This window comes from Belonocnema kinseyi, chromosome 6, assembly GCF_010883055.1.
Source record: "Belonocnema kinseyi isolate 2016_QV_RU_SX_M_011 chromosome 6, B_treatae_v1, whole genome shotgun sequence".
Lineage (NCBI taxonomy): Eukaryota > Metazoa > Arthropoda > Insecta > Hymenoptera > Cynipidae > Belonocnema > Belonocnema kinseyi.
In genome coordinates, this window is record NC_046662.1 from 146,638,180 (window position 1) to 146,662,877 (window position 24,698).

Here is a 24,698-nt window from a genome sequence, read left to right on the forward strand (position 1 = left end):
CATCTGTTTGTATGAGTGTGTTTTCTATAAATTTGATTTCTTAATGTGTTTTTAGATTTTCTGTAAACTAGTATGCCTGAGAAAGATCCATGTCGCTAGATGACAAACGTTGTCATCTACATAACGGACCCAAATTTCCGTTTTAAGTTTGGATTGGTTGAAGATTTTGGTTTGTAGGTATTCTATAAAGAGGTTGGCAATTACAGGTTAGATTGAAGATCCCATTGTTGCACCTGAGGTTCGTTCATAGCATGTGTTTTCAAACCAGAAGTAAGCATTATTGTCACAGCGTTTAATGAAATTTATGAGCTCGGGGGGGGGGGGGGGGGGGGGGGGGGGGTGCAAAAGGTTTAATAATATCAATTGCATCAAAGATTGGTACTTTCGTAAAGAGAGCTGTTACCGCGAAACTATGAAGTCTTGGGGTTGAATTCGAATCTATTGTATCTTTTGAATAAAGTCAAATAAGTTTTGGACTTAATTGGCTAATCAGGTGCAACCAGTTTCCATGTTGGGGCGCTCTGGCCAATCACAGGATTCATAGAGAGTTAACATGAGAACAACACAACGTGAAACTTCAGTTACAGGTTAGCCCTGAAGAAGTGAGCTGCAATATTCACAAAGCTTCGGCAAAAATTAGTAGGTTTCCTACACGATTGGAACCCGAAACATCTCTTTTTATCACAATAAATCATCTGATAACATAATGGTGTAATATAATAGTTATAACAAATATAATGTATAATAAACATAATATAATAATCAATAACAATAATTGAACTACCACTTTTCGTAAGCTTAGGACTTCTCAAGCTAAGCTACTAACATCTTTAGCTTTTAGAGACGTTGTAGGGACAACAACATCGTCCCAAAATTCTCACAATTGAAAAAACCACCTGGAAACATCTAAATCCATTATACATAATACAAGTTCACTTCTCTTGAAAGAAAGAATACAACATACTAAATTCGTCATAGATACTACCTCCAAAAAAACGATTAAAAATTCACAGGCAGTGGAAGCGCTGCTACAAAGTATAGGGTGGGTTAAAGGCAAGGTAGGGAAATTTAAGATGGAGGGGAGAAAGGAAAATGAAGTGTCGGTAGTAGAATTGGAAAGCTGGGTAGAAAAATTGGAGGTAATGCATAACAAAAATAGAATAAAGGACAAGAAGGTTTTCATTGATCAAGATTCGACGAGGAGGGAAAGGGATGTGCAGAGCATGCTAAATTACAGGGCTAGGAAGGAGAGAAGTGAAGGGAATGTTAAAGGTCTTGTACTGGAACGTAGCAGAGGTAAAGAAGAAAGATGAGGATTTTTAGAGGTATATTCAGGAATTTGATGTGATTGAACTGGTAGAAACGTGGGTAGAGAGAGAGAGGAATGGGATAGAGTAATACGGCAGTTGCCAAGGGGGTATAGGTGGAGGCCACAGGAGACCGTCAAACTAAAGAGAAAAGGAAAGGCTAGTGGGGGTATTATGACAGGGGTTAGGGATGGATTAGAGGAAGAAGTTCGTAGAGAGGAAGAGGGGGAGGGTCTGCAAATAAGGGCTGTAAAGATAGGAGGGGTGATGTATAAGTCTTAGACTGTGTACAATAAGGATGGGATGGAAAGGATTGAAGAAAGGGTGGAAAACTTACTAGGAGAGAGAGATAAGTTTTGAGAATGTTATTTTATTTACAAAAAAAAATCAACACCTACCTTCGGTACTATATCTTCCGGACACTAAAATTCAAGAACTAATTCCCTAAAGTTAGGTTGGGCGCCAGGCTTTCCACAGCCACTCAAAACATCAAAAAAATCTCAACTAACAATATTCTACAGCAAAATCTCAAACGCAATAAAATTCTACAACATAACTCAATAAGCGCAAAATTTGGCCACAAAGCCCAATATCACAACTTAATCCCCGTTAGATATAGTATACCGGAACAAAAGATGCTAGCTCAGCCCCGAAAATTCAGTTAATGGTAGAAGGGGTAGTTGAGTGTAAAAGAAATTGAAAGAAATCACTAAATTCAAATAAAAAAAGTTCAGCTAAAATCTCAATATTACAAATAACAAGTGGTTTATTAACCTTAAATATACATTAATTCTCCTGGTGATACATTGTCTTGTTTGTTAGGTGACAATCCTATTCCACTATCCATAAAGTTTTCAAAACACATTTTAACTCTCAAGAAAAATGATCTAAATACAATTGTATACATAACCTAAACTAACTAATCTATATTAGATTAGGCTCATTACCGTTGGTATTACTCCACAACTTTACAATGAAGTACACGTTAATAAACTACAAAGAAAACTAACATAACCTCCCAGCGTACATTTTTGGAGGTTAAGTCTAAGTGGTATTCTTCATGAAAATGTGTAAAGGTACGATTGGCCAATAAGGGTAGTATGGAAGGGGCCCAAGATCAGTATAAAGGGTGACAAGGGGTAAACGGAACTCTGAGGGGGTAGTCATATTGAAGGTCTAACATTTTAGGAGCGGATAACCAGAATCAAAGCAAAAGGACGACAAATAACTCAGCAAGGGGCTCAATCAATTCGAAACCCAAAAAAAAGGGTGGTCATAGTCCGTAGGTTCATCAAAGATGGAAACAGTCATAATCATCAAATTTAAGGGGTGGTCATGCTCAGAAAGGGGATGGTCATAGCTAGTTAATAATTCAAAATCGAAAATAAGGGGTGGCCATAACTAATAAATTAATCAAAATCATAAATAAGGTGTGGTCATAGTTTATAAATTAATTAAAATCGAAAATAAGGGATGGTCATTGTTTAAAAATTAATCAAAATCGGAAATAAAGATTGGTCATAGTCAGTAAATTCATCAAAATCGAAAATATGGGACGGTCATAGTTCCCAAGTTCGTCAAAGTCGAAAATAAGGGGATGGTCATAATCAGACAAAAGGGTAGTCGAAATCTTGAAATTTAACAGTATAGAGGGATGGTCATAAATTTGTACATTCACCGAAATTAAGGGTTGGTCAGAATTTGTGACTTTATCACAATAACGGGGTGGTCATAATTTGTAACTGTACCAAAATCACCAAAATTAAGGGATGGTCACACTCAGACACAAAAAAAGGATGGTCAAATGTCAAAAATAAGTAACGGTCATAATTTTAGAAATATACCAAAAATAAGGGGGGGGGGGGTCATATTCACAAAAAAGGGTAATCAGAGTTTCGTTAATAAACATCAAGTAAAATCAGCACATTCAATATTCAGATAGGGAGATTACAAACCAATATTACTTATTAGGAAAAATCATAACAATCAGAAATATTCGTTCCGACAATAAATCAGGTGGCGGAACAGAGCATGGTACATAATATATTAAACAGGACTAGATGTATCCATAGCAATCGAACAACAGGTCAAAAAGATTCAAGCATATTCGAGCAACATTTGAATTAATTAAAAAGCAACCATAACAATAGAATAAAATCACTTAATGGCATAACCATAATTAGGATCACTGAGACAAATTTCGACTCTACAACCAGATCCAGTCAAGGGATCCCATTTCGACCACGTGCCATACAATTGTCTTAAAAATACTGGGCTCCACGTGAGCTAAATTAATATTCACAAAAAGAAGAATCAGATTTATCGGTATACATTCTGCTTATACACACAAAAATTAAATCCACACGAAAATGGATAATTATTCTCTTTACTCTCCGGTAAGATCTATTGGATACAGCCTGGAGCCCAAATTCATCCTGTCATCAGCAATAGATCTCCTATGGTACCCGTAGTCCCAAAAAAAATAGTCCAGGCCTAGGCTAAAGACCTCCCACTAGTCATGTTGGGGATATAAGAATAAAAACTTCTCAAAAGAAGTATTGTAGAGTTCCACGCCAGGTGGAGAAGTCGAATTTGGAATTTTTGAACAGTCTAGAATATTCCTTAAATCCAGTCGACATCTCAACAGAAGTCTTGTTGAGGGGTGACGTACTCGTCAAATCGATGGTTGGTAGTCCATGTTTCGGCGGGAGAATTTGAATTAACTTGGAGTTCAACATAATGCCCAACGTCGTGTAACTCTGGTTCTCTAGGTGTCCTCTGTAGTCCCAGGTGTCCAAGATGTCCCTCGAAATACCTTGCAGTCGACGACGATCCGTAGATTACATAATAAAATAAACAAAACAAAGCGCAATCAGTTCTTATATATACAATTTTCTTATAATTACAGTCGCTAGTCTTGGAGTACCGTGCAGTTGCCGAGGTTCCCTTTAAAAAACCCTGATCAGCATAAAAAACCAACAAATTAAATAAATTGAAATTTTTGTGAGTTTCAAAAATTTTGCAATGTCACAAAGTGTATGGTTGTACTGGGGGAGAGTTTAATGCAAGAATTGGCGGGGGGCAGGGGCCTCTACCCGGAAGGGAAGAGCTTTGAAAGAAAATCGAAGGTTGGTATGGTAAAATGAGATGAAGAGGGAGAATACACGTATGTGAGTAAGGTGGGTGTATCGGTGATAGACTATGTGATTATGAATATGCAAGGGTGGAAGGAGATAGAGAAATTCGCAGTAGAAGGGAGGGTGGAATCAGACCATCAGACATTTAGTTTGTGGATACAGGGAGCGGTTGACGAAACGCAGGGTGGGGAAGAAGGGTCGTAAGGGGAGAGGGTGTCATGGACGAGAGAGGCGATAGAGAAGTATCAGGAGCAGTTGGGTAACGTAAGCTTTCAGGGGGAGTCTGTGGACGAGATACAGGAGCATCTAAACGAGAAACTGAAAGGTTGTGTGCAAAAGTAGGTATTTAGGAAAAAAAGAAAGGAATGGTGAATCCGTGGTGGGATAGGAAATGTAAAATGATTAAGAGAAAGGTGAAAAAGAAGTGCAGGAAGTGGAAGGAAGGAACCGCGAAAAGGGTGAAGTGCGTAGACATGAGGAAGGAGTTTAGGGCGATGTGTAAGAAGAAAGAGCAGGAATAGGAAAAAGAGCTGGAAGAGTCTTTAAAAGTGCTAAGAAAGAAGGGGACGTGTAAAAGATAGTGAAAAAAGTATGAAGGGGGAGGGATTCCCAAGAGGGCGGAGGCAGGGGTTGATTGTACAACTGTATAAGAAAGGGGATAGGGAGAGGCAGGAAAATTATAGAGGATTTACGCTAATGAATACTGCGTACAAAATATACGCGACGGTGTTGGCAGATAGGATGTGCAAGGATGTTAAGGGGAAAGGAATATTGCCGGAGACGCAGGCGGGCTTTAAGGAGGGAAGGAGTACTATTGACAATATTTACGTTTTTGCAGCACGTGGTGGATAGAGAACTAACCAAAAAGAGTGCCAAAGTGTGCGCGTTTTTTGTAGATATAGAGGGCACATTCCCTTTGGTGGATATGAAGAGGTTGTGGGAGGCAATGGAAGAGGCGGGAATGAAGAGGGGCCTGGTCGAGAGGGTAAAGGAGTTATACGTTGAGAGGAAAGATAGGGTGAGAGGAGGCGAGGGAATTTGATTGATTCTGGATGGATAGGGCGTTAAGACAAGGGTGTCCGCTTAGCCGAACGCTTTTTGCACATTTTAGTCGCGGATATGTAAAGTAAGCTAGCGGTCAGAGTGGTAGGAGGAGTTAGGGTAGGAGGAGTCAGGATATGGTCACTCGCGTATGCAGATGACATAGTGCTGCTATCAATAAGCAAAGAGGCTTCGAAGGAGATGAAAGTGTTTGATTACCTAGGCTTTCTATTTCGAAGGAATAGGGGAGTGGATGATCATATAGAAGAGAGGGTGAGAAAGGCAAATGTGGTGATGGGGCAGCGAAGATTACATCTTATATTGGGATGTTACTATCCAAATGTATCATTAAATCCGAGCTAATCGACCTGACATCGTGATGCGAGAAAAAAAAGGTGGAAGAGTCTATATCATCGACATTGCTTGTCTGCTTAACCGAAATTTGCAGTCAACCTATACAACCAAGATCCACAAGTATAGCGATTTAAGGCATGAAGTAGAGACCATATGGAAGAATGTAAATCATGCATCTATTCATCCCATTGTGATTTCGGCTACAGGCAATGTGCACTCAAGATGCACTAAGCATCTTGCACATTTAGGAGTCAGTAGGGTATTTCCAGCAGCTCAGAAGGCGGTTGTATTAAACACCTCTCGCATTATAAGAAAATTTCTTGACCATCAGGAAGCGAGAAACTAAAAATCCGTGAAGTGGCAGATAGTAGCTCTAAGAAAGCTTCCAGAAGTGACTGTTGTCACCTCCAATTCTGGTGGCCGCTTGTTATTGTATGCTTACAACATCATCGCAGGAGATTTCAAGCATCGTATTAAATTATTTGAATTAACTTATAACTCCATTTGATTTAGCTGAGTGGGAATCTGAATTAGTTTGAGGATTTAATACATAATATACTGGGTGTGCTGGCTCTTAAAATACATTTTCACATTTTTGAATTTCTCATACAAAATGGAGTGGAAAATAATAATAAGGATTTGTTGTAAAGTTTATGATTAATGAGTAATTAACCATTAAGGATTAACAAATCAGAAGCACACGTTAGATGGAAGACAATCCATGTGTCACTGAGATATTAAATCTCAGAAAATATGTTTTTCTTATTGAGTAATAGTAAGGAGACCAAACGAAAATGCGCGCGCGAATGAAAACTGACCCTCGAATTTTCGGACACAGTTCGGGGGAGTGCGTACACTGAATTGTAAAGTTTCGCTTCGTTTTGAGTGGCATGTCTGCGAGAGTTGAGAGCTGTCAGTTGGCAGCCGTGAATTTGATGTGGATTTTATTTGCATGAATCAAAAAAAGAAAACGTTACAAATAATACATTAAGTAAACAAATATAATTTCGAGATATTTAGTCGCAGATATTCCACTCTAAACGAGAGGAAACTTTATAACTGAGCGTACGTTCTTCCCCGAACTACGTCTCGTAAATTCCTGACCAAATTTCTGACACACTGTTTGGTCTCCATGGTTTTCCTTCAGAATACACGTTAAATTATATTAAGTACCTTCGAGTATTGTTAATTCTGTAGAATTTCATTGAATTCGTAGAATCTAAACGAATTCTTAGAATTATGCTCCTTTGAATTGTTTTGAAGTTTTTTTAATTCTCGTGAAACTTTCAGAATACAACATGCATTATTTTTAATTTGTCCAAGTCTTGTTTATTCTCTGAATTTTACTCAATTTTCTGAATTTTTTATTCTTCTTAATTGTCTTAGCTCTTTTAAATTCTGTGATCTCTTTTAAATTCTTTTTTTTTTATTTTGTGAATTTTTCTGAAGTCTGTGAATTCTTTTCAACTTTGTGAATTCGTTTAAAGTCTTAATTCTTTTGAACCCTGTGAATTCTTCAGAATTGCATAAATTCTTCTTCATTCTACGAATTCTTTGAAATTTTCTGAATCCTTTTGAATTTCTTTGCATTTCTTCAATCCTCTAAATTGTTTTAAAATTATTGAAATTCTCTAAACTGTTCAGAATTTGTTGAATTCTCAGGATAGCACTCAATTTTTAAATATGTTTTTAATGAGCTTGTAATCACTATAATACAAGATGAATTATTGTAACTTTATCCTAATATTACTCATTCTGAAGAATTCAAACAAATTCTACAGAACTTTTGAAATTATTTTTTACTCTTTTGACATCTTTAAAATACACTGTGAATTGTTTGGAATTTCGCCAAATTTGTTGAATTCTCTTAACACTTCTACATTATCCTGAATTATTCTGAAGTCCTTTAAGCCCTCTGAAATATTTTGAGTTCTATGAATTTTTTTATTATACACCATCCATTAATTTGCATTTCTGTATGTCTTTTGTATCCTCTGAATTCTAATCAATTCCCTGAATTCTTCTGAATTTTCTTAATTCTTCTCATTTGTCTTAATGCGTATACATTTTTTAAACTATTTTATATTCTCTAAAATTCTTTGAATTCTATGATTTCTTTTTTATTCTCGTAATTCATTTTAAATGGTCTAAATTCTTTTAAATTTTGTTAATCCTTCTGTATTCTCTAAACTGTTTTTATTTCTTTAAATTCTTATGAATTCTTCTGAAACCTTTCAATTCTCTGAATCCTCCAAATCGTTTAAAAAATTTTTGAACTCTTCAAACTTTTCTGAACTGGCTGAATTTTTGCGATATCACTATATTTGTAAAAATATTTTTAAACTTATTTTTAAATCATTAGAATAGCCTCCGAGTCAGTTTGAACTCTTTTATAATATTATAACATTTTAATATTTTTAAGAACTAACAGAGTACAAAAGATTTCACTGTGTTCAATAAAATTCACAGAATTTAAAAGAATGTAGATAATTTAAAAAAAAAACAAGAAAATACAAAGAATTTTAAAAAAATTCATAAAACTCAAAAGTTTTAAAATTCAGAAGAATTCAGGGAATTCAAAGAAAGCTGATAATTCATAAGATTTTGAGAATTCGGAAAAATTCAGAAAAATTCAGAGTGTTATATCTAGTTCCTTATCTCTATTTCATATGATAGCGCAATTTAGGACTTATTAGGCATCGAGTGAGCGAGCGATCTAAAGCGAGAGCGAAAGTGAGAGAGAGAGAGAGAGAGATAGAGAGAGTCAGAACGCAAACGCATCTTTGTCTAATTAACCATTACCTTATAATTACTTACAAGCCTAACGCTTCTAATCAAAGAGACTTCCGTTTCCTTTTTCTTTCACTTTTTTATACCTTCAATTCGGCTTTTTTCACATGCTTCTTTCATTCTCTCTCATTCGCTCCTCTAGAACCCTCCAACTCCATCATCCATTCTTCTCCTAACTCATTCTACCCTAGAATCTTAACTATATTCTCTTGACAGCTTCCTTTGTCTTTCATTGCTCTCCTACATCCTTCCCATACATGCTCCCATGTTTCCTTCTCTCATTCACATATTCTACGCTTTATGTTTTCTTTTTTTCCCCAATAAATTTCCTGCATTACCTCGTTTCCCAATCTAAATCTTACTATTCTGGTCAACCTTCTCTCCCCCCATCCCTTTTCTGAATACTTTTGTACTCCTTCCTTTTTTATCATCTTACACCATATATTGCATTTTGATTCATCAATCATCCCCCATCTTTCTATTAATTGTATTTCCCTCTCCTGTTTTCGAATTCTTTAAAGTTTTCTCCAGTCCCGTCTTCTATTTCTCTAGCATTAAAGAAATCCTTCCTTTCTTCTTCATATCTCGTTAATTCGATCGCCGTCCCTCTCCTTTCTTCTACCTCCATCAAAAAATTTCTAGCCAACTCCCCTTTTTTCCCTCCCTCAGCTTTCTCTCAAATTTCCATGCCCTTTTTCCCGCTTTAATAATTAACTTACCCCTTTCCGCTTCTTCTCCCACCATATATCCTGGCGTCCTCTAGTCTGGGCCTAGTGTCCACCTTATATACCTTTCTTGTAAACTCTCAATATCTTTCCTTTCTTTCCATCCCCATATCTCTGCTCCATAACCTAATATCGGCCATACCGGTGTATCAAATAACCACTTTCTCCTCCTCCAATTTTGTTTAACCTACTTTTTCCGATTTCTCATATCTGTTACATTAGCCCTGCTGCTTTCTTATCCTTTCTCTTATATGAGCTCTATGATCTTCATTCTTTTGCAAGATATATCCCAAATATTGAAACTATTTTGCTTCTTCTGACTTCATTCCCTTCCATCTTTCTGTCAATTATTTCTTCCTTCCGCCTTCTTTGCTAAAACCTCATTATCTTTATCTTTTCTACATTTAAATTCAGCTTTTTCCCATCTAAGTATTTCTTTTATCCATACATATCCATTAATTATCTTGAAACCTTATCCCTTTCTATACATCTATTTCTATCCATCTTAATCAATCCTGTTCTATAATATTCTTATATCTTCCTATACATTAAAATATATCCACCTGAATCCGTTCCGTTGTATAATATTCTTATCTCCTTCTATACGCCAAAATCTATTTATTTGAATCTATCCTGTTGTTTAACATTGGTATCTATTTTATCCACGATATATTGCCGTACCTTCTATCTACTTAAATCTATGCCGAGAATCGTTATATTAACGAATCAAATAAGTAAAAGACGCGTCCTTTTAAGAGTATAAAAATGGTTAAATATATGTAACTATTATTCTTCTCAGCACGAATTTAACTGGATGAAAAGTTTAGCGGCATATTGTGGATATAGTAATATTTAAATATCCAATGAAATCTGAAGATTTTGAAAATGTATTTTCGTAGATAGAAATAATAATAACGGTCATATCAAGTTTGGTTGGCCTGAAATATTGTTATGTGAACAAATTATCTTTCCCAAGAAAAAAATCATGGAAAAATATTGTGTCAAAAATAACTATAACTATAATGAAAAACTATGACACTCATCTTCATTAAATACTAAAAACACTGCATTTTTATAATTCTTTCGGCACAAAAACAACTTTTACCTATTCTATTTTCTTAACGATTCTCTCGCAGAAATGAGTTCAAAATAAGTTCAAGTTACAAGCTCATATTAGTTCCACTGCTGTCATCAGGATCAATACTTTAGTCACGTTCTGTTGATTCGTGAAGTAAATTTTGCCTGAAATCGTTTCCATTATTACCCGTGAATACATAATTTTCATTTTTTACTGAGCTTGTTGTAGGATCCAAAGGATCTTCTATCGGTTCTTCGATGGTCTTATTTTCGTTATCGAAGTGGCTGTTCTGTACTGGAATGTAACATAAACGAATTAAGTCAAACTTAAATTTTTGTTTTTTTATGTATTTTTTAATTATTGAGAAAATATTTATATTTTATCAAACCTAGTTCATATGTTTCCAGTATTTACCTATTGTTTTCTTACAATGCACTGCTCTTAATTGTGTTATATATCTGCTTAAAATGTTACGAGTATCATTTTTCAAGGTTTGAATGGTAACAGAATCATAACGAGGTGAAAATTTGTAAGCTCAGTATTGAAAAGCACCTGAAAATAAAGTGAATTTTATCACATCAACTTTAATGATTAATATTCTAAATGGAGCTTTAAAGAAGATTGCTTGACCATTTGTAATGTTTATAATCCTACGTTTTAACATTATAGACATATATGTAAGTACTCTGTATCGCTTGGATGATTTGTGCATTAATGCATTGTCGAAATGTCTAAAAATTGAAAAATGAAGACTGATGTCTCTTATTCATGTTAATATCATTTTTAAACATTTATGATTCTTAATACGAACTGTACTATGGATTATTTATATCATAATACATGTCAGTACTAAATTATCGTAATGCTTGATGCAAATGAGCATAAATTTGTAGCTTTCCATATCCTCGCCATTCAACCATGCATAAGAATAAGTGAATAACTGTTACATTCTCAAGTAATTAAAACAGCGCACTAAGAGTGACTTCTCGTATATAGATATAAAAATTCCAAATAATGTTAAAAAGATTAATATTTTTATTATTAAAATACAGCATAATACTAAACATAATGTTTTTTTAATAGATAAAAAGGCCCCTAATTAAAAATAATTGGGGTATTTTTCGAAAGCTCGGAGAGTTTTTGATTTATACTTTACTTATGAGCTCTCTTACACTTTTCCAAGAGATAGATTATTTTGAACTTATAAAAGGGGTATGAACAGTTTATTTTTCAACGTTTGCATATTTGTCTATCTTGTTGCGCAGCCGAAGTTTAAATCATTTTTTACATGAATTTCTTTATTAATGAAAAAATGTGAAAAACAATTTTGACCTATTTCGAGTAATAACACAGTTATACAAAGATTTTATATCAGAAATTTGCTGCAGTATTTTTGAAGGACTTCGCTTAGTTGGTTTTTACTATTATTTGTGACTTTAACTTTTCTGAACTTTAGCTTATGAGGATGACTTTTTCACCGAGTTTCAACTTTTTCGGTTTAGCGCAGTGGTTAGCAGTCCCGACTTTTAGGCGATAGATTTAGGTATATAGATATGTAGGTTCGATACCCCGTAGCGTTAGCAATTTTTTTGTAATATAATTTTTAAAAATGTAATATATTTATTCACTCTTAACAGGACTATTAATATTTGCAATCAAAACATTCGCAATCAAATAATATTTATTTTTTAATACCTTCTTTGTAATTTTTTAACATATTTTTTTGAAAAAATTGGTTTCTAAATTAATATAGTTTGAGACCTATGTGACTAATTTGGACATTCAACTTAATCTCAAGCTATTTGAATGGAAGCAATGAATTCGTTGTACTTGATTTTCCAAAATTTATTTATCTAATTTGGTCATGCAAATATAAATTGTTATATTTTACCAAATATTATCAAACATATATTATTTTAAAAAATATTTGCAGCATTCCATGTATTGTCTTGAAAGTTCGTCTTTTTAGTTTGTTTTTTTTCGTGAAAAATTACTATTTATTTGATTTTTTTTTCATTTGAAAATTAATTGTTTTGACTGAAAAATGAACTATCCTATTTGAAGATGAATTTTTTTTACTTTATACCTCGTTTTTTTTAGATGGTAATTTATTTTTTTAACTAAAATTCCACCTTTTTGGATCCGTATCGTTTTCATCCCGACCTTGTGTTATTCAATAATAACATACGACGATTGGGGCGGGCTGAAATCTCACTGGTTTTTATCACTCAACAAAGGAGTTCAACTTTCAAACAAGTAGCTGAATTTTCAGCGGAAAACTGATGAGTTCTCAATGTCATTTAGTTGATTTTTTAAGCAAGAAAAGATTATTAATTTAAATCAAGAGCAGTTAGATCGAATAAAAAGAAGAGTTGTTCGCATTTTTAGTCAAAAGTTAAGCTTTCCATTAAGTAGTTGAACTTCCCATCAAATAGTTACATTTTCAACAAACAATATGCATTCTTACCAAAGGGTATTATTTTTCAAGCTAGAACAGACGAATTTTCAACGAAAATGTATATATTTATGTATGCGTGCATGTATGTATGGATACATGTATGTATGTATTGGAAGTAACAAAAATAAGTTAATAAAAGTATCAAGTCATAAACGGAACAGAATTTGAAAAAAGTATGTTTGTTTAACCGTAATGAGTTTTGCATACAGCACATCTACCTGCACCTACACATTTATGAAAAATTTTGTGTTTAGGTGTGGATTACCAAGGCTCTTGAATTTCTCTAGAAAACTCATTAATTAATGCCACTTCCCGTGATCTTCTTGTAACGAAATCTCTAATTTGCCACATGAAAATTTCAACGAAAAATTTCATCTTTAAATAAATAGTTATATTGATAAAAACAGATATTTCGGGTTTCACTCGTGTAAAAAAACTACGAATTGTTTGCCGACGTTTCGTGAACATTGCAGTTCACATCTTCAGGTCTGACCTGAAACTGTGGTCTTAAATCATGCTGTTCTTAGGTATACTCTCTACGATGCCTGTGATTGGCCAGAGCGTCCCACCGTGGGGAGTGGTCGAACTTGATTAGCCAATCAAGTCTTTTTTAAAAAATCGAGGAGAACGGAAAACCAAATCAGATTAGTATTATATCCATTGTCCCTATTGATGTTATTAGGGTGTTTTAAGATTTCAATTGCTTCTCTATGTTTTCTTGGAAATTTGTTGTGCGTTTTTGCAATGACTGTTGTTTCATCAATTAAAATGTTATGTCCTGTTTCGATATGATGTTCAGATAGTGCTGATTGCGTGAAATGTTTTTTAAATTGCAAAGAAAAAGGTAATATTTGATATTTCAATTCAAAGATATGAAAAAAGAAAAAACAGTTAAATTCTTCCAAAGAAGATAAATTTTCAACAGACCGTATTTTCAACAACAAAAAATCAATTTTCAACTACAATTATGAATATTTATCTGTAGTAGATGAATTAAAAAAATAACTTTTAACAAAAAAATTATAACCTTCAACCAAATAGTTTAATTTTAAACCAGAAAGATAAATTTTGAACGAAAATAAAATACTTTAATTTAAATTTGTTACTGGAATACTTAAACTTTCAACCAAGGATAGTTGAAATTTCAACTAAAAAATATAAATTTCCAACTAAAAATTATTAATTTCCAAAAAAAAAAAAAAAAACGAAATAGGTCAAATTAAATAAAAAATTAATTTTCAATAAAAAAAGGGAATCGTCAACAAAATAGTTCCATTTGCAAACCAAAAAATTGTTGAATTTGAAACGAACTGTTGAAATGTAAACCAAAAATGAAATACTAAAGTTTTCAATTTAAAATTTACATTTTTATTGAAAATTTATATTATCTAGCACAAAAATAGAATATATTGTATAAACCCGGCCATTAATCTCAAAAGTATATTTAAAAAGATTCAAACAAATCTACAAATTTGTCAAACAAATAACCTAGAAGAATATTTTCAGGGATTTTTTCCAATTGTGCAGGTTTTATTAAAAATTGTAGGAAAAAATTTAATCATTTTGAGAAATTTCAAGCAATTCCAAAATGTGTCCAAAAGTGCAACTATTTGTCTAAAAATTAGTTTTTTTTTAATTCATCTTTTCAACTGAAAGTGTGACTATGCAATTTTTTGTTGAAAATTCATCTTTTTCAGTTCCAAATTTATGTATTTAATTGAACTTTTTTTTTGTTTGTTAAAAAATTTGACAATTTTTTTGAAATTTTTTTTATTTTGTCACCGGAAAGTCTTTTTTTGTGTGTAAAATTTGACTCTTGAAGAAACTTCGTCTTTTTGGTATTAAATTTCTTATCTCTTGTTTAAAGGTCGTCTTTTTAGTTACAAAATGCAACTATTTGGTTATAATTTCTCTTTTTTATGTTGAATATGTATTTCTTATCTGAAAATTTAACTACATTGTGAAAAATTGATTCTTTTCGTCCCTACTGAAAATTCCTATATAGGAACCTATATAGGAATTTTCAGTTGGATCAGTAGGATCCTATATAGGATCCTACATAGGAACCTATATAGAATCCTACATAGGAACCAATGTGTTTACCTATAGGTGCCACCTATAGGAAATGACATAGGATCCTATAAAGGATCCTATATAGGTTCCTGTATAGGACCCTATATAGAATCCTGTACATGTTTCTGCATGGGACCATATCCAGATGCGCAGTACTATTTTATAGCACTTAAGGCTGCGCAGATGTTTTTTTGGTCCTCATGGAGCCATGAACCATGAGGTATCATTAGTACCACAATTAGGTATCATCAGTTAGGCACTATTAGGTACCTTATTAGAGAGTGTCCTATACAGGCGCCTATATAGGATCCTATGTCCTTTCCTATAGGTGGTACCTATAGGGCAAACAACAGTCATTGCAAAAACGCACAAATAATTTCCAAGAAAACATAGAGAAGCAATAAAAATCTTAAAACACCCTAAAACATCAATAGGAACGATGGATATAATACCAATCCGATTTGGCTTTCCATTATCCTGGATTTAAAAAAAAAGACTTGATTGGCTAATCAAGTTCGACCAGTCCCCACGGTGGGGCACTCTGGCCAATCACAGGCATCGTAAAGAGTATACCTAAGAGAGAGTATAAGAGAGAGTATATTTTTGACAGCCGGTATTAAATATTTTTGAACAAAGAAATGATCTAATTTAGCTGAAGATATGCAATAAAAATGACACAATTATTAATTTGTAACAAGTTAAAATGAAAAGAATTGAACTTCGTATTTAATCTTTCAGTACAATGGATACTAATTTCAAGATCTCAGGTATGTCCGCCACATTTCCGACGCGGTATATAATGCTGGGTAAATGCAATTGAGGGGTGACCTGTTTCCTGTTTACCTATATATTACTAGGTTTTCGAATTTTCCTGTATATTATTTTTAATACATAAAATACTACTTTCCAATACTTCCTAGAACTCTTTTTTTAGCTTTTCAGTTCAATCAAGAAAATAATTAATTAAATTCAAGATAAATAACCATTTAAACTGTATATTATCATCTGCTACAATATTCTCTTCAAAGAATGCTAGAAGGATGCATTTTTTCTTAAATTTTCCACTTTTTGTCGATTTTTCGTTAATGTGACGTAATGATGATTTAAACTTAAGAAATATGATTGTTTCAACAATATAATTATTACTTTGAAACAACAACCATTCAAATAATGTTCGAAAGTTGCGGTATTTCTTAAATTTTCATTTTTTTTCTATTTTTTCACCTATAATGTAGTAGTAATTAATAAAACTTAACAAAAATAATTATTGAAACAATTTGTTATTTTTCCAACTATTTTCTTCAGAATAGATTTAGAAAGTCATGGTTTTTTCCGAATTTATTCAACTTATTTTCAACATCTCGTTTCCATCAACGCAATAATCTATTCAATTGAACAGAAATAATTATTTTAACAATTTATTATCATCTATAACAATATTCTCTCGAAATAATGCTAGAAGGTTGCAGTTTTTTCTCCAATTTTCGACTTCTTGTCAAATTTTTACTTACAACTAAGAGCAAGGTATAAATTAATAACATTTAACTAAAATAATTGTTTAAACAGTTTATTAATTTTTTGTAACTATCTTCTCTGAAATAATTTCTTGAAAGTTGTGGTTTTTTCTGACATTTTTTACTTATAATCAATAATATACTAGGGTGGATCTTATTTATATTTGGTGGATTCTTTTTCTACAATTTCTCTACTCTCACAGGCTAGGGGTATATAGTGGCATCCATTCGTCGAGAACTGAGCAGCGACGGCTACCCCTAGCCTGTGTGAGTGGAGAAATTATAGAGAAAAAAATACACCGTATATAAATAAGAACCACCCTAGTATATTATTGATTATACACTGTGCGAAAATGTTAAAAATTCCAGGGCAATACATGGTAATTTGACAAGCTACTGTGTTTGCAAATGCACACAATATAGCGTCGCATTATTACATTTCGATTTTCGATTGTAATTCCACATGTTTAAAGAATGCCATTTTACCGGCCGTATCGTAAGTTTATGCATTAAAGTCGACTATACTCATTGCCAAAACTTGCTTTACAGTACATGGGCAAATCGTAAAAGTAAACTCCCTTTACTGAAAATATGATATATATATATATATTAAAACTTCGTCATAAGGATAACCGCAGGATTTCAGCGGAAGCGGGTGCTAATCTGAAAAATTGCAGCCGCTCCCAGCGAAATCGCGGTAAAATTTCAGCCACAACCACGTCTCACAACCGTGAGATAGGTGGTTACAGTCTGTAACGGAATTAATACGACGATCCGGCAAAATTTTCGTGCACCCTGAGAACACGGAGTGATCCAAGGACTACCGCCTACTGCATTTTTCCCGCAAGTGTTTTAGCATATTGTTGATACGCAGGGTTGCTCTTCAGGCTATTAACGAGTGAAAGATTGACACCTCCAAGAGCGCCAATGACAAGGACGATTAGTTTAACAGAATATTCCGGGTACAATCGTTGCAACTCCCTTATAAGGTCTCTATACCTCTCTTTCTTTTTATTTTCCTTGGCTATGATGTTTTTTTATCAGCTGGTGCCGAAAATTCGATAAGGAATATGGTTCGCTTTTCAAAGTCAAAAAGAACCATGTCTGGCGTCGAGTGTGCAACAGAAACAATTGTGGAAAATACAAAGTTCCAGTATTTGCGACATTTCTGATTCTCGACAATTGACTCAATTTCCCTAGGAGCACTTAGAGGAGTGATATTAAGGTTATTGCCGTAAGAGTGACAGAGATGGTGATAGAGCACTCTTATTGCCGCATCGTGCTTTTGGATGTAGGTCGTTCCCGCATGAGTTGGACAACTAAATAGTATGTGAGCTAAATGCTCGGGGCGTGCATGGCACGCCCTGCAGCTATCATCGGGGATGTCTTGGCTCAAAATGTGGCGACGGGATTTTAAGGTGGAAATCACACCGTCTTGGCATGTCAAAATGAAACCCTTCGTACCAGACTTCAATCGATGCGATTTAAGGAAAGCAAACGTTAGCTCACACGACATTGACTGATCCTCCACAATTCTGTGGAAGATACCGTGCATCCTCTGATCGAGGAGCCCATCCCTTCGCCTGCATACTTCATCGCTTCGTTCGCCATCCCATCTTCTCTTATTATCTTATTTTCCTCTCCCCCTCAGAGACCCTTGAAATAATCCGTCCATTCCTCCGTTTCTATTTCTTCGTTAACGCCCTTCCTTTCCGCTCTATCCCTATTTATCACATCACACACACTACCTTCTCTGATCGCTTTTTCTACGTCTGCTTTAGATTCTTCCTTTCCCCTTTGTCTTTTTCTTTCCAGCATCTTCTCATGTTCTTTTTTCCTCCTGTTATACTCCTCTTTCTCCATTTCTCCTTTTCTCCATTTTCTTACACACTCTTTCATTCTCTTTTTACTCTCGCAGCATTCCTCGTCCCACAAGTCTCTCTTTTCCCCTACTCTTTCTTCATTAGTATCCAGCTCATCCTTTACCTCCTCAATCGGCCTCTTCAACCTTTCAATTAACGAGTCTATTCCCTCCTTTTTTTCATATCCAGACTCCCATTTTCGTGTTTCTTTCGCACCCTTTTTCCTTTCTCCCTCTGCCGCGCTTACTGACGCCTCTTTTTAGTGTAGCTGTCACCGAGAAGTGCTCGGACCCTATCTCATTCCCTAACTTCATACCCTTGTTCGCCAGTCCATGCACTTAAGTCCCGTCTCATTAAAACCATTTCTTCCTTCTTTTCCTCCGTCCACCTCCTTATTACTGTCCAGCCTTCCTCTTCCTCTTTTCTTTTGTATACATAAACTACCGCTATTTCTACTTTACCAATTATAATTCTTCTTGTCATTGCTCCATCCTTTTCTTCCATGTCCTCATCTTTTCTCCCTATCCTGATTATGATGAGTTGCACTCATCATAATCACATCCCACTTTTCTAACTCCTCCCAAAACCCTTCATTCTTGCGCTTCAAACCTGACGCATTCCAGAAAGCTATTTTCACGTTTCTTTCTTCCCTTTCCTCTTCTTCCCTCTTCACTTTGTTTCTCCTTTGACATTTAGAAACCCCTCTGATTTATTTCTAGACCCTTTTTGAAAAGAAATGTGTATTTTTAAAGACATTTTTCTGTATAATATGTTTTGAGATATGTACGCAGTAGCATACGTTATTGAATTATTCCAAAATTGTATACAGAAATAGAAAGAAAGTTGTAGGGTCAGTTGTTATAAATAAGGGACCTGATTAAAATGTATTACCGCAACATAATACAGTACCCTCTGGTTAAGCATCACCAAGCCCCGCGGACTGTCGAGCCCGAGCTCGGTCGCTTTGCAATAGGAAGTAAAGAGTCAGCCGAGCCGTCAGTTACACCTGACATCGTCTTTACCCCGATTTTTTACGATTTTTTACAATATATCAAGGAAATTGAAATGGAATTCGGGTTATACAAATGCGCCAAGGCTTATTTGAAGCGAGGAAAACTTAATAGCATCTCTGAAGATCCTGAGCTTATTGATAGAAGCGCTATACGACACCTTTGCGCTGGAGATACTTATACATACCTGGGCGTGCCACAGAGCTGCATTCAGGATGTGACATTTATAAAGGATACTTTCCGAAGCAGATACAAACGTCTCATCTGGAAAATTTGGTCTTCCGAACTGTTGGCGAGGAACAAAGTATCTGCAACGTACATGCTTGCCGTCCCGGTAGCAGTCTATTCATTTTGAGTAGTTCCATGGACGAAGAACGAGCTCAGATCCCTTGATATCATACATACATTATGGTGAATCCAGAAAAATTTTTTAATTTTGCAAGATTCTTTAGAAGTTTAAGAAAAAATTTAAATTATTTTATAATGTATTTAGCAGTTATTGCAAATTTCCCCGGTTCTGAAGATTTCGAAGTAAAATTGTGAATTTTTTCCTAAGTTTTGGAAAGTTTAAGAAATTTCAAATTAAAGTTAATTTAAAATTTAATTTTCAATTGTTGAAAATTTAATGTACAATTTGCGTCAATTTTCAACTGTTCGATGTCAATCTGATGAGTGCTTTAACTGCTGAACATTAAAACAGCCTTTTGACTTGGTATTACAACATGCGTTTTTCCTATTTTGTAATTAAAGAAATTTGTATACATTTTTATACTTTTCTAAAAAAAAGATTGTTTGAAATCAACTATGTGTCAAAGTAGCTTCTCAGATTCCTGGTAAAATTTAAATTCCACATTTCAGAATTCATTCATGGGGGTGGTTCATCTAAAATATGTCACGCGAGTTTTAGCTTTTTTTCGATCGCCGCCGCCCCTGCTGTCACACATTGTCACAAATCTCAGATTCCTCGCTCCCCGTTCGACGTCACACAACACTACTTTTTATAAAATATTGGTTGCGGCGGGCCGAACCGGGTCCGAATCTGGAAAAACTGGGTCCTGGCCTTGTGATCAAAACAGGGTCAAGCTAGATTCTAAAATGAAACGCTAAATCTGGCCAGGGCCAACCTTAATGATCAAGCTAGATAACCGAGTCTAGTGCTGCCTTTACTCTAGCTTATTATCGATTTCGCGCCATTTTATTTTAAGGAAGGTTTGTTTCTCATTTATAAAAAATTTGTGAAATCTAAACCCATTCATTTTATGCATATCACACATCTTGTTACTCTTGTCTTAGTTTAAACATGATGAAATTTTAAGAAAGTTTTCATCGAGAACGTCAAGTTGAAAAAATGGTCATCGAGTGTCAAACACGGAAGCATTTGACGTGAAAAATCTAAAAGAAAAATTCATTAGCCTTATCCACCATGTTTTTTCATACACGTCCCTCTACTTGCATGTTCAAAATATTAATGATTTGTTTGTTTAATCTAATCATGAAAATGTATTTTAATTAAAAACAGAAAACATGACACTGATCGACATGACATTTGCTTGTCGCTCCCTTAGTCGCGACGTTCGGGCTACTTCAGAAGTATTCTGTTCGCGTCGCGCCCTCCACCGGATTGGTCTCGGTTAACGTGCTTATTTAAAATAATTAAATTTGTGAATCAATTGTTTTCAACATAGACATATAGACATATAGACATATAAAGTTGAAGTAAAAATAATTATTTCATCATACTCCTTAAAAATAAATCACTGATTTTAAATTTAAAGAAAAGAATACCTATTTTATCACAAATATGATCTCTAGTTCTAGCCACTAGGAAATACAAGCTAGAACCAGGCTGAGGACCTCCCTCCTGACCCAAGCGTAAAAACTGGAAGTAACTTGGCTTTTTTACACGGAAAGTTATCATCTCTTTTAAATTATATTTTGGTTACGTATAATACTTTACTGATTTTAAATAGCAGGTGAATTTCAATAGATCTTACTTATCATTTGTCATTCCACAGAAAAAACAGCGCTAACAATCCACGACAAATTTATATCCGCGAAATTTGAGAAAATCTCGGTAAAATGTAGAAACATTTGTGGAAATCTGCATGAAAAGGGCCTTTGTGGGCGGTTCTACTGTGGGAGATATTGGCGTTTTTCCAAGTCAGGGTAAAAATGGTTCATTTTGGATTTAAGTTGGAAATGATATTAACATGTCAATGATATTATTCATATCGTGAAACCAAACGGAAATGGGTATATTTCATTTTCAAATAAATAATTTAATATGTGGATTTATGGCTCTCACCAACATTAAAGGCGTTTTTCTGGAAAAGCCGGTTTTCGAAGTTCCAACTTCAAAAATATAGGGCTGAAAATTCCGGGAACTTATCCAGGTATAATATATGATTCTGTATGTAATTCCATACCAATCATACAAGAACCCTTTTCATGCGGATATCCACATTTGTTCCTGGCTAAAAAGTTAAAGAAAAGCTGAAAAATTATGAGAAGATAGTTCATGAACCATAATGGGTTTTTCAACAAATACGTTTGTTAACTTGCATTAATTATTACCTCACTGAGTAAAAAGTGGACAACAAATTAAATTCTTTAGAAAAACATAAAAAGAACTATCTAGTATTAATGCCGGAGAAGATAGTTATTAGCAATAATAATTTTTTTCAAAAATTCTGTTTTTTTTAATTTCATTTATTATTACTCTCTCTAAGATAAAAACGGACAAGTGAAAAATTAAAGAAAAAAACACAACTATCTAACATTTATATAGAAGAATATATTTATAAACAATAATAATTTTTTAAAACAATTATTCTTCTTAGTTTGCTATAATTACAGTGACACTCTGAGAATGTCAGGGTGAGCGGTGGTCGCTCAGGCTTAAACTAACAAAAGCGTTTTCTGCGAAACGGCAATATATATCGGTAATTCCCCATCCGCTCCAGCCCCGAAACCGGCCCTACTTCTCTTAGTAAATAGATGACAAAAAGTAAAGATTTTTAGGAAAAAAAACTACAACTATCTAGCATTAATGTAGGAGAAGATAGTAAGAAACATTAATAACTTGTTTAAATAATTTTTTTTAATTTCATTCATTAATACGTCATTTTAAGGATACCTACTTAGCTGTTTACTAGTTTGTAATTGTTTAAACAATTTTTGTTTGTTTAAAGATCTGTGATTTCAAATAAATTCGCAAAATTAACGTATTTCCGGAAAATTATTAGTTTTTCAATGAATGATAGCAACAAACTAATATTTAAATTGTTATGCAATCTTATTTCGTTTAAATATTCTATTTTTGCCATTTTTTAAAATATTGAAATATTCAGAGTTACTAGTTTGTTTGTTTGTTCAGAAGATCTTTTTTTGCCATTCGAACAAAATTGAAAGTGAGACCAAAGAAATTTCAGGGAAAAATTAGGTCCATCTTAATAATATATGAATCATCAACTTTCACCTACAATGCATATGAAGATCGATATTTCACAATACAGTCCAAATAAAAACCGTGCTTGAACTAAAACCTCAATTCTCAAGGTCATATCTCCTGAAATATTAGATAGAACATCCTTTTTTCTTAAATTATACATAATTGTACACACGTTAATTTCTATTTGTACTATTTTAGGCCTTAAATGCTAAAAAATGGAGAAACACCCAGAAAATCAAATTTTTCATTCACTCTCAATATTGTTTAAAGTATCAGGATTTCATACGCTGCTGATGTATTTTAAGATACAATAGGAAAAAGTTGTATGAAATAAAGTTTCGCTTTTTATTGATTTATATGAAGATATTCTACCAACTGTAAACAAATAACATAAAAATGGAGCCATGTTTAAAAAGGACCAAAATGTTTGTTTTCTTTAGATGTAAAATAGTATGCAGGCGGCCCTAAATCTAATCAGTAAGAAGCCGGGATGTGCAAGCTATTTCAGGATCTAATTCGTTTAGGCCCAGTGTAGGAGGATATTATGGTCACTATTTATTGGCCTTGTTCTAATCTTCGAAAACTTGATTTATGGAACTATTGAGTATTTTCTTCGGGGCCAGCCAGACATGTATCATTTAAAGTTAAAGAGGTCCATGTGTTGTAAAATGTCTAAAAACTGTAAATACAACTGTAGTAAAAAGAATATTTTATCCTGTTTTTTGTTGTTCAGAAAAAGTTTCTAAGTTTCTCCTGGCGGACCGAAGGAACTAATTGGAGCCTCTACAAAATACCCGTAAATAATAATCGCCATAGCTTTTTGCAATAGTACAAAGTTTTACCATTGCAAAAAAAATATAGCGATTATTCCCTGACCTTCTATAGGGAATTTTTACGTAGAATCCCAATTTCAACAATTTAAAAGTTGATTGTGCTGTTTTTTCGAGTATAGTAGAAAGGAACCGAATGAGGTCTTTACGGGTACTTTGTTACAACCCAATTTGTAAGTTCCGTCGTTAAACATTTTTAATGCGAAATATTAGACGAAGATAAATTGCCATCGATTAAAATTATTTACTGAGAAATTATCTTATTGATATTCCTGTTAGCAGTTCGTATATTTTAGATATACATAACGTCATTAATAATAAATATTGAATTAGAAAAGCAGGGTTTAAAATTTCGTGTTTTAACTTTTTTGAGCTGTAGCTTATGAGAATGGCTTTTTCATCGAGTTTCAAGTCGTGCGTTTAGCGCAAAGGTTGAGACTCCTGACTGCTAGGCGATGTATTAAGGTATAGATGTAGATGTTCGATACCCTGTAGTATAAGTAATTTTATTTATAATACAATGTTGAAAAATGTAATATATTTATTCACTCTTAACAGGACCATTAATATTTCAAGTTAACATACTCGCAACTAATTCATATTTATTTTTAAATACTTTTTTGTCATATCAATTAAACATTCATCATGTAATAGAAAGGGGCTAGACGGGCCCTACCAATCGTCGGGCGATAAAAGGGCACTATCGTCAGGTCCTGCTCAGAAGTTTTAGTTAGAACTTGGCTAAAGCAGCGTTCCATAACTAGTCAGGCCCTCTCCATTTTCCCCAACCAACGTCCAATTAAAAACAGTGAAATCAATCTAGGGCCCTACTAAACTCGGTTCAGTATATGTTTAGAATGAATCATCGCATGTTAAAAATACAAGAAAATAATTTGCGAAAGGAGATGGGCCAACCGTTAATTCCACCAAATATTCTTCAAATTAATTCTGATTAAAAAAATATTTTATTTGGACGAATTGTATACGTAATTATTTCAAATATATATTTCATTATTCGAATGAAATATTACTTCCACATACGAATCACTTCAATTTGTTTGTCAAGGC

At 33.9% G+C, this 24,698-nt stretch overlaps 1 protein-coding gene across 1 annotated transcript in view; it reads left to right on the forward strand.

Moving 5' to 3' along the window:
* The window catches only part of LOC117174117 (protein PTHB1), a 989,848-nt gene that overhangs the window by 390,824 nt on the left and 574,326 nt on the right, over nt 1–24,698 (forward strand). The gene's annotated exons all lie outside the window — the stretch shown is intronic.